We start from the raw sequence: 17,470 nt of genomic DNA, 5'->3' as shown, positions 1-17,470 counted from the left end.
TTCACGGCGATGAACAAGACTCTACATGACCCGGCTTGTCAAACACCCTAGGACACTTGCACCTGATGCTCTAATAATAATTTTTGCATGACCCAAGCTACCCCATAGATATGGCAAGGTGAGTAGGATCATGAAAGACCCTAAAAATAACACTAGAAATAAGCACGACACTAAGTTAGATAACAAAGCAAGTTATTTAAAAAGAAGAAGATAAATCTCAAATGATGGTCTCAACATAACATAGAAAATCTGAACAAGAGACATAACACAAAATCTATGTTTGATATAAGCCTCTAATAATACAGAAAGTTGCTAGGACATGTCCTAGCTAACTCAAAATTCTAAAAACTAAAGTAAAGTTTGAAATGAGAACGAGGAATCATAAATGGTATGTCTACGAACCTTAAGGACTCACCAATAAAGCACTCGAGATAGATCTAAAATAGCACTACCCATGAGCTAGATAAGGAGTGCCGAATCTATATTATAAAATAATATACGTAGAAAAGTATGTGGTCGGTACTAAAGAATGTACAGGAAAATGCATGAACAATGAGAAACATAGCATGATAAGTATGAAACATGATAGTTCAATAAAAAATGCTAAAACATGAAATAATCTTTTAAAACATCATTAGAAACATGGAGCATGGTCAATGTAATAATCGTGAAAGAATCATTCGTAACATAAATGAGAATCATAAGTATTTGTGGGATATACTATCAAAAGATATAAACCATGTGAGTTATAACATGGAGTCCAGTTTCTTCCCCACACTAAAAGGAGGTTGTCCTAGTTACCAGGTAAGGATCATGAACATGAGCTAGTTGTTGATCTACTAGCTTAACCTGATTTGTCTAATTGGGTCATTCTATGTTTCACTTAGTTATAGGACTAAGGGATTACTACGAAAGAACTCCACCTCTACTAACAGGTGAGCCATCATCCCAAAGTCCACTGGTGCTAAGTAAACTCTCAATGTAATATCATACATAACTTATCATAGTATTTGAAAATGATAAGAATCTAGTAATACCAAATTCATCATAACATACTTGAATCAGAAGAATAACTCCTTTAAATATATCACGATTTCCTATTGTACTCATAAAAGATAATTATCTAAAGCATCTACATCATGATAAACTTTACATAGAAAATTATGGAAATTCTTCATGATAAGAATACTTCAATTTGTAACAACCTTGTTTTCATAAAAATATGTTTGATGTTTTATCTAAAGTATCCTTATATCATAGATTCTTTAATCATGATGCATGCATAACCTCAAATATAGTTCATAACCATAAAATAGACATAATGCATGAGTTCATGATAAAACAATTTAAAATATGTAATTTAGATCAAATAGGATGAATTTAGTCATAAAACATTGAAATCAAAAGAAACTTACAAAACCCTAGGATATTTTGATTGAAAATCATGGAAGAAGTAGAGAAATCGTTGGGAATCAATGTATGGAAATGATCCATTTATGAATTCCTACATACGTTGATGGATTCTAGACTTGGGGTTTGAAAGGGGAGACTTGAAGCTTGAAGAACCCTAATTAACCTAAAGAGAATCCTTAGAGAAGATGATTTGAGTTATTTGGGGTTTTGAGGGAATGAGAGCGAATGGGGGAATTTTGAATAGTAAAAGTAGTTATAGGTCTAAGGAATAGGTAAAACTGATATAGTTTAACTGTTAAAAGGGTATGAAAAGTCCCAAATAATTCTATATAATAAATGCTATAAATGACCTACAGACCGTAAGTCCTTCTATGAAATGTCCTAGTCATCCATAGATCACGGTTCTGAGACCTAAATTCCAAATCAACACTATTTTCACAACCTGGACAAGGGCTTAGATGTGACATGGTGATCAAAATCCCAAAGATCTCCAACTAAGCCTCTCGACATAGCGTAAGCATGCAAAAGATAACGTAAAGAGGAAATGATATAAGAAAGAGTCTCAAAGCATGAATCAAAAAAGTATGGGGATGCGACAACATACACTCCACAAAATTTGTCCAACAAATGCCTCTACTAATCAAGATAGGAGGGGGCTAAGACAAGTCTCTATATCACCTTAATTAAATATAACAAAGTCTTTAAAAAGGAAAAAATTCATAACTCGCTCTCGATAGATGAGGACTCACCTATCTTCATAGGATAGCAACTCAACTAGCTACATCTGGAAGGGATGTGATCTTCGACCCCTACATTATGAGACAATGCAGGCAACAAATATATGTTAGTATGTTTGAATGTACTAAGTAGGTGGGCATGCCATACAATATAAAACATGAGGTACAATGATCAAATAACGTCTGTGATATCAAAGAGGATAGTAAGGACATAAGAAAACATGATTTGATCAAGGAATTAAGAGACACAATTGAGATCATAATGGAACATAAAAAAAGAGTACACATTTGTGGGATATAACCATAACCGACAATAATACCAAGAGATCTATAACATAGAATTCTGATGTCTCTCCATATAAAGAAAGAAAGGGGAATTTACTTTCCAAGGTAGACTCTACCCCACTAGGCGGGTCATGAATATATGCTATGTTAGAATCCACTAGCTAGGCCGTGAAGGAAAATTCTATGGTGGCACATAGTATGAGACAAGAGACTTTATATAAGGACCCCATAGGTCGAGCACCCACCTCAAGCCTCATTTGTAGCTAAGTCAAATTTCATAGAATATATAACATAGTAATTTACTTAGCATATATCATAAAACTTGTTCTTTAAAATTCACAGAGTAGATCATTTTCATGTTATAATTGCATTGTGAGTAAAATCCTTTCAATATTGCAAATCATACTTGCATATTCCTAGGTCACCAATTAGGGATCCTAACTCAGCTCTTTCATAACTTGAATGAAATTCTTATCTTGGATATAATTGAAGCGCATGATAATCATTCATACTTGAAATTTGGGTAAAACTTGTATACATAGTCAATTTGATTTTGAACCATGAAGATTGGGTTGAAAACATACATGATCATACTACTTTTGTCAACCCATACATAGTTAATAAAAGTAACATCAATTAGATGAGTAAATTAATCAAATATCATAGAATTTATCATAAGTAACAAAACCTAATAATAATCATTGAAATAAGGGCTTTTGATTGGAAATCATAAGAATAAATTGAGAAAAACCTTGGGACTCCATGAGTGGAAGGAACAATGGATGAATCCCCACATACATTGGTGAATTGCCCTTGAAATTCAAAGAAGAAAGCTTGTTGTTGAAGAAACCCTAACACAAACCATAATGAAGGAGATTATCTCTTAAAGGAACCTTGGGAGAGAAGTCTTAAAGTTGTTTGAGAGTTGATGTGGGAATGAAAAGGGGTTTAAGAGTATTTAGGATAGTTAACATTAGGAATCTAGTCTTAAAAATGTCCACATACAATAATAAGCTATAGGAAAATCACCAAACTACCACTAATTAATCTTGGTTAGAAGAATCCACAAAAGATATTCTAGAAAATGCAAATATGTTGACGAGTCATAGGAACGACTAGTCCTACAGGGTCTGAGAAATCTCTGAAAAATGAGTCTCTAAAGTTTATCTATGACTTGTCTTTATGATTCATCATCCTCTCTATGACTCATCCTATTTAGTCGTAAAAGAGATCCTATAATATGTCTTGTGCAGGGAATCATGAACTGCAACAGTGACTCACCTCTATAAGTCGTAGGATCTTTCACGAGTTATCAAATAACTTGTAGACCCACATACTTGAATTGTAAATTTTCTAGCCTCCGTCTCACTTCCACGAATCATAAGGGTTCCTATGAGTCATAGACCCACTTGTAGACTTAGGGATAGTCCCATTTTCCTTGAATTCTCTTTCATTTGGATTTTCAACTTCCGCAGTATTATAATATCTCTCCCTTGGGAATATTCATTCTCAAATGAAACTAACATAGTATGAAAGGACCCTAGCAACGCAACATGAATGCAATAATACATAGAATACACAAACCATGAGATTTTAATTCTTAACATAAATCATGACTTTAAAACAACCTTCGTGAATATAAATAAATATGAGAGACATATGAAAACTAAAACGTAGGAGTTTAAATGGTTTGAACATGAACAACTTAGTACCTTAGGATTAAGTGTAAAGAAAGTGTTGTGGATAACGCTATTATCTCCACTTCCGCTTCTCATGTAACACTCTCTACCTGTTGATTCCTACACAACACCTTGACGGATACAATCTCTTTGTTCCTTAATCTCTTTACTTACCGGTCTAATATTTACAGTAGAACCTCCTCATAAGTCAAGTTCTCTTCAACATTAACATTCTCCAAAGGTACAATAGAGTTTGGCTCACCTACAAACTTCCTAAACATTGACACATGAACTACCCGATGAACCATAGGCAACCTAAATGGTAAATCTAACTCATATTCCACTTTGCCAACACACTTCAATATCCAATAAGGTCCAACATATCTAGGACTCAACTTTTCTTTCTTACCAAAATGCATTACACCCTTCATGGGTAAAATCTTAATACACCCAATTATCAACATCAAATTCAAGGTCTCTCATTCTTATGTCCGACTATGACTTTTGGAGCCTTTAGGCTGCCTTCAATGTTTCTCTTATAAGGCTTACCTTCTCCATTACTTCTATTACCATGTCAGGACCAATCAATTCCATCTCACCCACTTCACATGATCCCACTAGGGATCTACATCTTCTTCCATATAAGGCTCAAAAGGAGCCATTTAGATGCTAGAGTGATAACTATTATTGTAGGCAAACTCCATCAATGGAAAATTCTCATCACAAATTGTTTTAAAATCAATCACACATACCCTCGACATATTCTCCAAAATTTGGATTGTTCTTTCAGCTTGTCCATCTATTTGAGGATAAAAGACGGTACTTATCTTGATTTTCATACTGAGACCCATTTGAAATAACTTCCAAAAATGCAAAGTTAGTTGAGTACCACTATCTAATATTATAGAGACGGGTACGCCACAAAGCTTTACAAATTCATAAATGTACAACTTAGCATAGTCTTCAACACCATAGAAAGTCTTAACCGGTAAAAAATATGGGGACTTAGTCATTCAGTCCACAACATGCCAAATAGAATCATGTTGCCTTCTAGTACGTGGTAAATTTGTCACAAAATCTATATTTATATCTTCCCACTTCAAAGTAGGAATCTCAATGTCTTGAGCTAAAGATCCCAATTTTTGATGCTCCACTTTCGCTTGTTAACAATTTGGACACTTGGACACGAACTCCTTACCATCCTGCTCCATCTCATTCCACTAATACACTTCCCTCAAATCACAATACATCTTGGTGAATCCCCGGATGAATTGAATACCGAGAGTTATTGGCCTCATTCAATATCAATTCCCTTAGTCCATCCACATTAGGAACACATAAATGAACTTGGTAGTGAAGTACCACATCTCCCCCTTAGGATAAAGCTATAAGACCTTACAAGTCAGAAAGTTGGAAGCATGGAGAAATTTCCCAAAATATGGACTGACTTCAAGTTTATGAGTCACTCTACGACTTGTAGCACATCTCACGACTCGTAGGGGCAAGTCGTACAGGGAGTCCTTGAGCTTATTCAGGACTATTCTCAAAAGAAGCCCCTATGACATAAAAGGATGAGTCATCATCCAGTTAAAGAGTTGTAACACTGACTCGTAATAAAACTTCAGAGGCTCAAAATATGTAGGTTTCCAAACCTACTGAACAAAGAGGGTCTACGACCCGTAATCATTTTGATGAGTCATAAGGATGACTTATAGAGGAAGATCATATACTCAAGGTTTATTTAGGATTTAGGAAAGTTTGAAGGATGAGTCATTTCTACGACTTGGCTACATGTTTATAAATTGTAGAACTTTATTTTATGGGCCTAAAAGTCCAGATTTAATGAAGCGTATAATGGTGTTTTCCTAACTTCAATTCATTGAACCTAGACACTTTTATGGCCAAGATCAAAGCTTATAATTACCCCACTCTTTAAATTCCCCTCCTATTCTACTCATTCTCTTAAATTTCCCAAAGGCAAGACTTTAAAAATAACTCTCAAGCTTCTTCTATAAGTTCAAGTGAGGGGTTCAAGCTCATCAAGGTTCCTCTTTAATTTCTGGTGTATTTAATCAAGGTATATGGGTATTGATCCATGGGTTCCTTTCACCTATGGAGTCTGAAGGCTTTCTTCAAAATTCTCTTGAATTTTCATTACTTTTAAACCCTAGTTTTGATGAATTGTGTTGGTTTATTTCAATTACATTTTTAATAATTATTAATGATCCTTATAAGTATGATTTTACATTAATTGAATGATTTTTGAAGTTGAATTATTAGTGCCCATTCAGAAAGCTATTTTCAATGATTATCTACATGAATTTTGATTATGAACTTCAATAATTTCAAAGTATTCTAATGGTTTTTACTCAAATTGACTATGTATACGAGTTCTAAATTCAAGTATGATTTTTGATCATGGATTATAATTATGTTCAAGAAATGAATTTCATACAAGTTATGAATAAAGGTGACTTAGGATTCATAATTAGTGACTTAGGAACCTAATGTGAATTATGCAAGTATGATTTATAATGTTGAAAAGCTTTTACTCACATTGCAATTATGACATGAAAATGAGCTATTCTATGAGTTTTAAAACCTATAAAAAAGTTTATGATATATATAAAGTATGATTACTATGTTATGTATTCCGTGATATTTGACTTAGTACCGAATAAGTCTTGAGGTGGGTTCTCGACTTACAGGGTCCTTATATAAAGTCTCTAGTCTCATAACTACGTGCCACCATCGGTTTTCTAATATTGCTTAGCTAGTTGATCCACATATAGTACATGTTCATGACACCCGCCTAGCAGGGTAGATTCTACTTTGGTAAGCAGATTCTCCTTTCTTCTGTCATATAGAGAGACATCGTCATTCTATATTATAGCTTGCATGGTGTTATTTTTGGTTGTGGTTCTATCCCACATATGTACATCCTTATTATTTTCTTTTATGATTTCAACTATGGCTTTTAAATTCTTTGATCATTATAGGTTTCTCATGAGTTTACTTATCCACTTTACCATGTATGGTAATTGATCATTGCATTCTATAATTTATATTGCATGGAATTCCCACATACTTAGTACATTCAAATATACTATGCATAATTATTGCCTACATTGTCTCATAATATAGGGGTCGGGGATCACATTCCTTCTACATGTGGCTAGTGGAATTCCCACCTGGTGATGTTCTAGTGAGTCCTCATCTATCATGGGCAAGTTATGGGTTTATTTCATTCCAATGACTTTTGTTATATTCATATTGAGGGTGAGCTAGGGACATGTCTTCTCCCTCATCCATCTTGAGTATTAAAGGCATTTTTGGACATATGATGTAGACTCTATGTAGTTTAGTTTACACTCTTTCTTATGATTCATCCTTTGAGACTCTTTCCTATGTTATTTCCTCTTTAGTTTACCTTATGTATGATTAAAATATGTCAAGAGGCTTAGTTGGAGCCCCTCGGGGTTTTGATCATCCTGTTACAACTAGGCCTTAGGTCGGGTCATGACAAACTTGGTATCAGAGAATCAGTTTTAAGCTTTCCTAGGAAGTGTAACATGCCCATCAAGTAGAGTTTTATTCATAGATGTGAACCGCACCACATCTATCAATAAGAGAATATAAGGCATTTTAGGAAATTCTCACTTCTTTCATGATCTATGTCATGCGATATAGTATACTCTAAAACTTCCTCTCTTTAATAATAGTTCTTTATGGTTTTCAGAAATCACTCCAAGAAGAGTACCTATACAAAGAGAGTTCAATTGTAATGGAGACCAAGCCCTTCTGGTCCCTCAAGACAATAGTCCCCTACTCAACCAAGTTACTAAGGTGGAGTTTCTGACCCCTATCACTATGCTAGCCCAAGTTGTGGTAAACCGAGGGACTTTGCATGGACCCATTTCCATGGTTTGAAAGTTGATAAAGATCCTAGAGAGTTACTTGATGAGGTTTACAAGATAGTGAGTATTATGGGGTGACTTTGAAAGAGAAAGCACAGTTGGCAGCCTACCAACTCAAGAGTGTTGCTCAAGTTTGGTACACTCAATAGATATCGGAAAGAGTTGATGAAGGACCTATTGATTGGGTAGCCTTCAAACTTGCTTTCATTGATTGCTTCTTTCCTCTTAATCTTAGTGAGGAAAAGGTGTTAAAGTTCATCAATCTTAGGCAAGGCAACATGGGTATGAAGAACTATGCCCTCAAGTTCACCAAGATATCCAAGTATGCTCCTTTTATTAGTTGCCGATTCACGTGCCCGAATGATCCAATTCATATTAGAGGTTTCCGACTTGGTTGCAAAGGAATGTCATACATCTAAGATTGTAAAGGAAATGGACATATCTTGACTTACGAATTTTGCCAAACAAATTGAAGTACAAAATCTCAAAGAGATAAGGATGAGAAACTCTAAGAGGGCCCCCTAATATGAAAGTGGGTTCTCAAATTCTTGAACCGATGTTAGTACTGGCCGTTCTCAAGAAGGACAAGGTTCGGGAAAGATATTTGTTAAAGATAGGATGCCAGGTGGAGCTGTGAGTTGTGGTAGCCCCACATTCCTAAAGTGTGCTAAATGTGGAAAAAATTGTGGATGAAGATGCTTGATGGGAATGGATGCTTGTAATGGATGTGGCAAGATGGGACACAAGGAATTAGAGTTCCCTTATGTTGAAAACATTGGAAGAGAAAGTCATCATCAATGCCAAGTTGCTTAAGGAGGCCAAGTGTAACAAGATGCCCAAGCTCCACAAAAGGGTGACCAACATAGTAACCACTTCTATGCCCTTCATGCCGGGAAAGATGTTGAGGAGTCTCTTGATATAATCATGGGTATGTTATAGGTATTTAACTTTGATGTTTATGCATTGTTGAATCTGAGTGCCAACTTCTGTTTTATTACTCCTTACGTTGCTATGAGATTTAATGTGTGGCCTGAAGTTTTGTTAGAACCTATTTCAATTTATACTCTCGTTGGTGATTCGTTGTTAGCGAAGGAGTTTATAGAGAATGTCCCATGTCGGCCATGCATAAAGTTGTCCCTTATGATCTTTTTGAACTAGATATGACCAATTTTAACATTATACTTGGTATTGATTGGTTACATGCCTCTTATTCATCCATTTATTGTAGAACCCGTAGGGTCAAAATTCAATTTGGTAATGAGCCTATTATTGAATGGAATGGTAATAATTTAGTGGTGAAGGGTCAATTCATCTCATGTCTTAAGGTCCAGAAAGTAATTTCCAAAGGGTTAATTTATCATATAGGGTGAGTTAGGGAAGTTGATTCCAAAACTCCTACTCTTGAGTTGGTTCCTATAGTTAATAAGTTACCTAATGTGTTTCCCGATAACTTGCCCGGTTTTCCTTCTAAAAGGGAAATTGACTTTGACATAGATTTTCTACCTGATATCCAACCTATTTCTATTCCTCCTTACAATATGTCTTCGGCAAAACTTAAGAAATTGAAAGAGCAATTGAAGGATTTGTTGGATAAAGGTTTATAAGCCCAAATAGTTCACTATGGGGTGCTCCTATGTTGTTTGTTAGGAAGAAAGATGGGTCACTTTGAATATGTATAGATTACCGGCAATTGAATAAGGTCACTATAAAGAATAAGTATCTAATTCGAGGATAGATGATTTGTTTGATCAATAGAAAGGGGCAACTTACTTCTCAAAGATTGATATCCGCTCCAATTATAATCAACTAAGGGTAAAGGAATATGGTATTCCCGAGATGGTGTTTCAAATGATGTATGTTCATTTTAAATTTTTAGTCATTTTATTTGGATAGACTAATGCTCCCTCTATCTTCATGGATTTGACGAACGTTATCTTCACGCCATACTTGGACATGTTTTTGGTAGTTCTTATTGATAATATCTTGATTTACTCTCAAAATGAAGAAGATCATATGGGTCACTTGAGGATTGTATTGCAAACATTTAGAGACAAGCAAATATTTGACATGTTTAGTAAGTGCAAAGTTTTTCTAAAGGAAGTTACATTTCTTGGCCATGTGGTATCCGGTAATGGGATTCAAGTTGATCCAAAAAAATGGAGGTGGTGAAGAATTTCCCTAGACCAGTGTCTTCTACGGATATTAGAAGTTGTTTGGGCTTGGCCGGATACTATAGAAGTTTTATTGAAGGGTTTTCATTTATTTCTTCGCCTTTGACTAAGTTGACCCAAAAGAAGGTGAAATTTCAAAAAGGTTTCAAGATATTGAAGGATTATTTTATGTCGACTCCTATTTTGACATTACCTGAAGGTTCAGATGGGTTTGTTGTTTATTGTGATGCCTCACGTGTTTGTTTGGGGTGTGTTTTGATGTAACATGGTAGGGTAATAACATATGCCTCTAGACATCTCAAGGTGCATGAACAGAATAATCCAACCTATGATCTTGAACTTGCGGCAGTTGTGTTTGCTTTGAAAATTTGGTGTCATTATCTTTATAGGGTGCATGTTGATATGTTCACCGACCACAAAAGCCTGCAATATGTGTTTATCCAAAGGGACTTAAACCATAGGCAAAAAAGATGGCTTACACTTCTAAAGGACTATGATATGAGTGTGTTGTACCATCTGGGTAAAGCGAACTTTGTGGCAGATGCTCTTAGTTGGTTTTCCATGGATACCATTGCTCATGTTGAAGAAGTTAAGAAAAAGTTGGTTAATGATATTCATAAATTGGCACATGTAAGTGTTAGTATGATTGACTATAATAATGGAGGTGTTCTTGTATATAATGGTTCGGAATCATATCTTATGGCGGATGTTAAGGCTAAACAAGACAATGATTCGGTTTTGGTTGCATTGAAAAGGTCGATAGTTGAAAAATCCATTGAGGCTTTCTCCCAAGAGGAATTCAATACCAAGGTCGTTTATATGTGCTAATGTAGATGGTTTAAGATATTTGATATTAAATAAGGCCCATAGTTCTCAGTATTGGATTCACCAAGATCCACCAAAATGTATCCTGACTTCAGGAAAGTGTATTGGTAGAACGACATGAAAAGGACAGATCGGAGTTCATGGCTAAGTGTCCAAATTTTCAACAGGTGTAATTTGAGCATTAAAAACAGGGAGGTTTGGCTCAAGACATTGAAATTCTTACATGAAAGTGAGAAGATGTGAATATAGACTTTGTGATGGATTTTACTCGTACTAGAAGGTAACATGATTTTATTTTGGGTTGTTATGGACCGAATGACTAAAGCAGCACATTTTATACCAATTAAGACAATCTTGACTTAAATAATTAATACGGCCTTTCTATGTTGCCGAAGACTTTGTTAAGTTGTATATTCGTGAGATACTAAAGCTTCATGGTGTCCCCATGTCTATCATATTGGATTGAGGTACTCAATTCACTTCACATTTCTGGACGTTGTTTCAAAAAGATCTTGGTATGAAAGTCAAGTTGGGTACATCGTTTCATCCTCAAACTGATGGACAAGCCAAAAGAATGATCCAAACATTGGAGGATATGCTGAGGGCGTGTGTGATTGATTTTAAAAGAAGTTGGGATGAACATTTGCCATCGACTGAGTTTTCCTATAATAATAGTTACTAGCATCCAAATGGCTCATTTTGAATCCTTGGATGTAAGAAGATGTAGATTCCCAGTGGAATGTTTTGAAGTGGTAAGACCCTATAAGATAAAAAGTTGAGCAAAAGAAAATTTTCAAAAGACTTGAAACTGCCAAGACATATGAGTAAGTATATGACTCTTTTAAGTTATTACGGGTCATAAACTTTGCTAGTAGAGGTGAATTAGATCATTGGCAATTTGGATAAGGCAAAGTGGGTGTCTATGAGTCGTATTACGAGTTATGAAAGAGTCTACAACTCGTAGAAAAGAATCATAGTGCAGGACTTAAACCCTATAAACTACTGAGCCTCGGGACTTTATCTATAACTCAACAGGATGAGTCTTAGAGAAGATTAAGACTCTTAGAAATGAGTTGTATGGAAACCTCAGAGACTACCTAAACTTGCACATTTTCAGACCTGCAAGATGAGTTATTTTGATGACTCATAAAGAAGAATACGAGTCGTAAACACGACTCATAACAAAATATCAAGGACTTTTTTTCAAGATTTTCTTAGGACCTCCAGGACGATTCATTTCTACGACTCATAACTGCTTCTACGAATCATAGAACTAGGTCGTAAAGGTGCTCGATCAGGAATTTAATAAGGGGTAGTTTGGTATTTTTCATACATTCTAATAATTTATGTGGATGTTTTTAAGGACTAGATTCATTACGAGTTATATCCTAAACACTCCTAAAACTGTTTTATTCCCTCATTATTTCCCCTAACAAATTCTAGACTTCTCTCCCAAGGTTTCTCAAGAGTTCATCAAGCTTTGGTTATGGTTTCTTCAATATCATGTCTCCTTTGTCAAATTTAAGTCTAATTTCAATCAAGGTATGTGTGGATTGATTCATGAGTCCCTTCCACTCATAGATTCCAAGATTTATTTCAAACTTTTCATGAATTTTCATTAGTTTCAACTACAATTATGATGAATTGTGTTGGTAGATTTCAATTTAAATTTTAAATCATTACTAATGATCATTATGAGTATGTTTTTACATAAGTTATGTGATTTCAAATTAAACTACGTATGCCCATGCATAAAGATATTTTCTATGAAGAATAACATGAAGCATGATTATGAAGTTCAATGTTTTTAAGGTATTCTCATGAGTTTGAATCAAATTGATTATTTATATGAGTTTTACTCTAATTTCAAGTATGAATTATGATCACGAATTACAAGTACGTTCAAGTTATGATTTTCATGCAAGTAAGAAGATGGGTGACTTAGGGCCCTATGCGGTGACCTAGGACCTTATGGTATTAATTATGCAAGTATGATAATGTAATGATACAAGGCCAATACCCACATTGCAATTATGTTATGAATGAGCTATTCTATGAAATATGAAGTTTATGAACAATGTATGATATATACTAAGTATGTTTACTATGTTATGTATTATGTGGGATTTAACTTAGCACCGAGTGGACTTGAGGTGGGGGCCCTACCAAACTCCTTAGTATCAGCCTCATATCTCTTAAACTATGTGCCACCGTAGTTTTCCTTATGTCTTAGCTAATGGATCCATATATAGCGTATGTACATGACCCGCCTAGCGGGCTAGAGTCTATCTTGGCAAGTAGATTCTTCTTTTCTTCATTGTATGGGGAGACAATGGGATTCCATGTTATAGCTTGCATGTTCATATTATCGATTATGGTTCCTATCCAACATTTGTATATGCTTATTATGTTATCTTATGATTTTCAACTAACTCTTTTAAATGCTTTGGTCATTATGGTTTTCCTCATGGCTTTATTTATTCTCTCTACTATGTATGTCCTTGATCATTGCATATTATGATTTATATTGCATGTCATGCACACATACTTAGTATATTCAAATTTACTAAAGCATATTGTTGCCTACATTATCTCATAATGTAGGTATTGAGGTTGAGGGTCATATCTATCCACGTGGTTAGTAGAGCTTTCTTATCAGTGGAGTTGTGATGAGTCCTCATCTATAGAGGAATACTTATGAGATGTTATTTTCTTCCTTCCCAAGACATTTATTTTCTTTCATATTGAGGGAGAGCTAAGGACATGTCTTATCCTCCGCCCATGTTCATTATTAGAGGCATTAGTTGGACAAGTGTTTTGAGTCTATGTTGTCGGCTTACATTCTTCTTTATGAACCATGGTTTAAAGTCTCTTGTGATATTTCCATATTTACTTTACCTTCTGCATGCTTTATGATATGTTAAGAGGCTTAGTTGGAGCCCTTCGGGGTTATGATCACTATTTTATGACTAGACCCTAGGTCGGGTCGTGACATGATTGGTCCCAATTTGGTAGTATATGAAATGGTGATGTTAAGGTTCATAAGAGAAAGATTGAAGATGGATCAAAGTTTCCAAAGATCATACTTGGATATAAGAAAGAGATACCTTGAATTTGATTATGATGTTTAATGATTTCAAAGTATTCTCACTCAAATTGACTATGTATATGAGTTTTACTCTAAATTCAAGTATGATTTATAATCATGGATTACAATTATGTTCAAGATATAAATTTCATGCAAGTTATGAAGAAAGGTGATTTAGGATCCTTAATTGGTGACCTAGGAACCTAATGGCATGAATTATGCAAGTATGATTTGTAATGTTGAAATGCTTTTACTCACATTGCAATTATGATATTAAAATGAGTTACTCTATGAGTTTTAAAATCGATGATAAAGTTTATGTTACATGTCAAGTATGATTAATATGTTATGTATTCCATGGGATTTGACTTAGTACCTAATAAATCTTGAGGTGGAGTCTCGATATACGAGGTCCTTATATAAAGTCTCTAGTCTCATAACTATGTGTCATCATAGATTTGCCAATATGGCTTAGCTAGTGGATCAACATATAGCACATGTTCATTAAACCCGCCTAGCGGGGTAGAGTCTACCTTTGCAAGCAAATTTCCCTTTCTTCCGCCGTATGAAGAGACATCGGGATTCCATGTTATAGCTTTAATGGTCTTATTATCGGTCATGGTTCTATCCCACATATGTACATTATCTTTATGTTATTTTATGATTTCAACTATGGCTTTTAAATGCTTTGATCGTTATGGCTTTGTCATGATTTTATTTATTCTCTTTATCAGGTACATTAATTGATCAATGCATCCTATGATTTATATTGCATGACATGCCCACATACCTAGTACATTCAAACATACTAACGAATATTTCTTTCCTACATTATCTCATAATGTAGGAGTCGAGGATCACATTCCTTCTACACGTGGCTAGTAGAATTCCCATTCAGTAAAGTTTTGGTGAGTCCTCATCTATCGAGGGCAAGTTATAGGTTTTTTTCATTGCAAAGGATTTTGTTATGTTCGTATTGAGGGTGAGCTAGGGACATGTCTTATTCCCTACCCACCTTGAGTAGTAAAGGCATGTTTGGACATATGATGTGGTGTCAATGTAGTGGAGTTTAAACTCTCTTTTATGATTCATTATTTGAGACTCTTTCCTATGTTATTTCCTCTTTACTTTACCTTATGTATGCATATGATATGTCAGGAGGCTTGGTTGGAGCCCTAGGGGTTTAGATCGCCGTGTTGCGACTATGCCCTAGGTTGGGTCGTGACAAAAGCCTCAATGTCTTTTTCAGCAACTAACTTTTTCAGTGTAACTAAAATTGGGTCATGATCTTGTTTTTCCTTAACTTCCGCCACAAAAGAGGATTCCAAGCCATTATGCACAAGAACACCCCTATCCTTACAATAAACTAAATGAACACCTAAACAGAACAACCTATGAACATCCTTAACCAACTCCTTCTTACCTTCTTCAACATGAGTAACACTATTCATAGAGAATCAACTAAGAGCATCGGCTGCAACATTTGCTTTACCCGGATGGTATAACACACTAATACATAATGCTTTAGATGTTTAAGATACCTCATTTGCCTGAGGTTCAAGTCCCTTTAGCTAAACACATAATGCAAGATTTTACGGTCGGTGAACTCATCAACATGGACCCTATAAAGATAATAACACCAAATTCTCAATGCAAACACAACTGCCGCAAGTTCAAGATCATGGTTGGGTAGTTTCGTTCATACACCTTGATTTGCCTAGAGGCATATGCTATAACCTTACCATGTTGCATCAAAACACAACTCAAACCAACAATTGAGGCTTCACAATAAACAACAAACCCGTCCGCACCTTTTGAAAATGTTAAAATAGGAGCCAACACAAAAGAGATCCTTCAATATTTAGAAACACTTCTAACATTCATCCGACCATTGAAATTTCACCTTGTTTTGGGTCAACTTAGTCAAAGGCGAAACAATAGAGGAGAACCCTTCAACAAACCTTTTATAGTATCTGGACAAGACCAAAAGGCTTCTAATATCTGAAGGAGATAATGGTCTAGGCCAATTCTTCACTGCGTCTATTTTCTTTGGATCAAAACCTTAATCCCATCACTGGACACCACATGGCCAAGAAATGCCACTTTCTTTAGCCAAAATTCGCACTTACTAAACTTGGCAAATAGTTGCTTGTCCCTCAATGTTTTCAACATAATCTTGAAGTGACCCATATGATCTTCCTCATTTCGAGAGTAAATCAAAATGTCACCAATAAAGACTACCACAAACATGTCCACGTATGGCTTGAAAATATGATTCATGAAATCAATAAAAATAGCAGAAACATTAGTCAACCTAAATGACATGACTAAAAATTCAAAATGGACATACCTTTTTCGAAATGCGATCTTAGGAATATCACACTCTCTTACCCTTAGTGGATGGTAGTAGGAATGAAGATAAATCTTTGAAAAGTAACTTTCCCTTTGTAATTGGTTAAACAAATCATCTATTTTTAGAATTGGATATTTGTTCTTTATGGTGACCTTATTCAATTTTCAGTAATCTATACATATTCGTAGTGACCCATCCTTCTTCCTAACCAACAACACGGGGAAAACCATTATGAAATACTTGGCCCTATGAAACCCTTATCCAAAAAATTCTTCAATTTCTCCTTCAACTCTTTAAGTTCCACCGGAGCCATACGGTAAAGAGGAATAGAAATAGGTTGAGTATCGAGGAGGAGATCTATGCTAAAGTAAATTTCCCTTTTGGGAGGAATGTGGGGCAAGTCATTGGGAAACACATCAGGAAACTCATTACCTATTGGGACTGAATCAAGAGTAGGGCTTTCAGAATCAATATCCCTAACTCGCACTATATGGTAAATGCACCCTTTGGAAATCATTTTATGACCCTTAACCTTGGAATCATTACCCTTCCATTAAAAAGTAGGCTCATTAATAAATTAAAACTTTATTGTACAGGTCCTTCAATCAATAGATGCGTAAGAGGCATGTAACCAATCCATACTAATAATAATGTCAAAATCGTTCATGTCTAGTTCAATAAGATTATAAAGGAGAACTTTATGCAAGACCAACACAGGATAATTTCTATAGACTCTCTTGGCTAACACTAAATAACCAAATGGAGTATAAACCGAAAAAGGCTCTAACAAGACCTTAAGGAACATACCAAATCTCATCGCAAGGTAAGGAGTAATAAAAGACAAGTTGGCACCCAGATCAAATAATCCATAAACATCAAATTTAAAGACCCACAACATACTTGTAACCATATCGGGAGTCTCATCCACATCCTACCTAGCATAAAGATTATTAAATCAGTTGTTGTATTGGCCACCTTTTTATTATGTTTAGGCACCTTGTT

This window comes from Solanum dulcamara, chromosome 2 (genome assembly GCF_947179165.1).
Source record: "Solanum dulcamara chromosome 2, daSolDulc1.2, whole genome shotgun sequence".
Classification (NCBI taxonomy): Eukaryota; Viridiplantae; Streptophyta; class Magnoliopsida; order Solanales; family Solanaceae; genus Solanum; species Solanum dulcamara.
Note: the sequence above shows the minus strand (reverse complement) of the source record.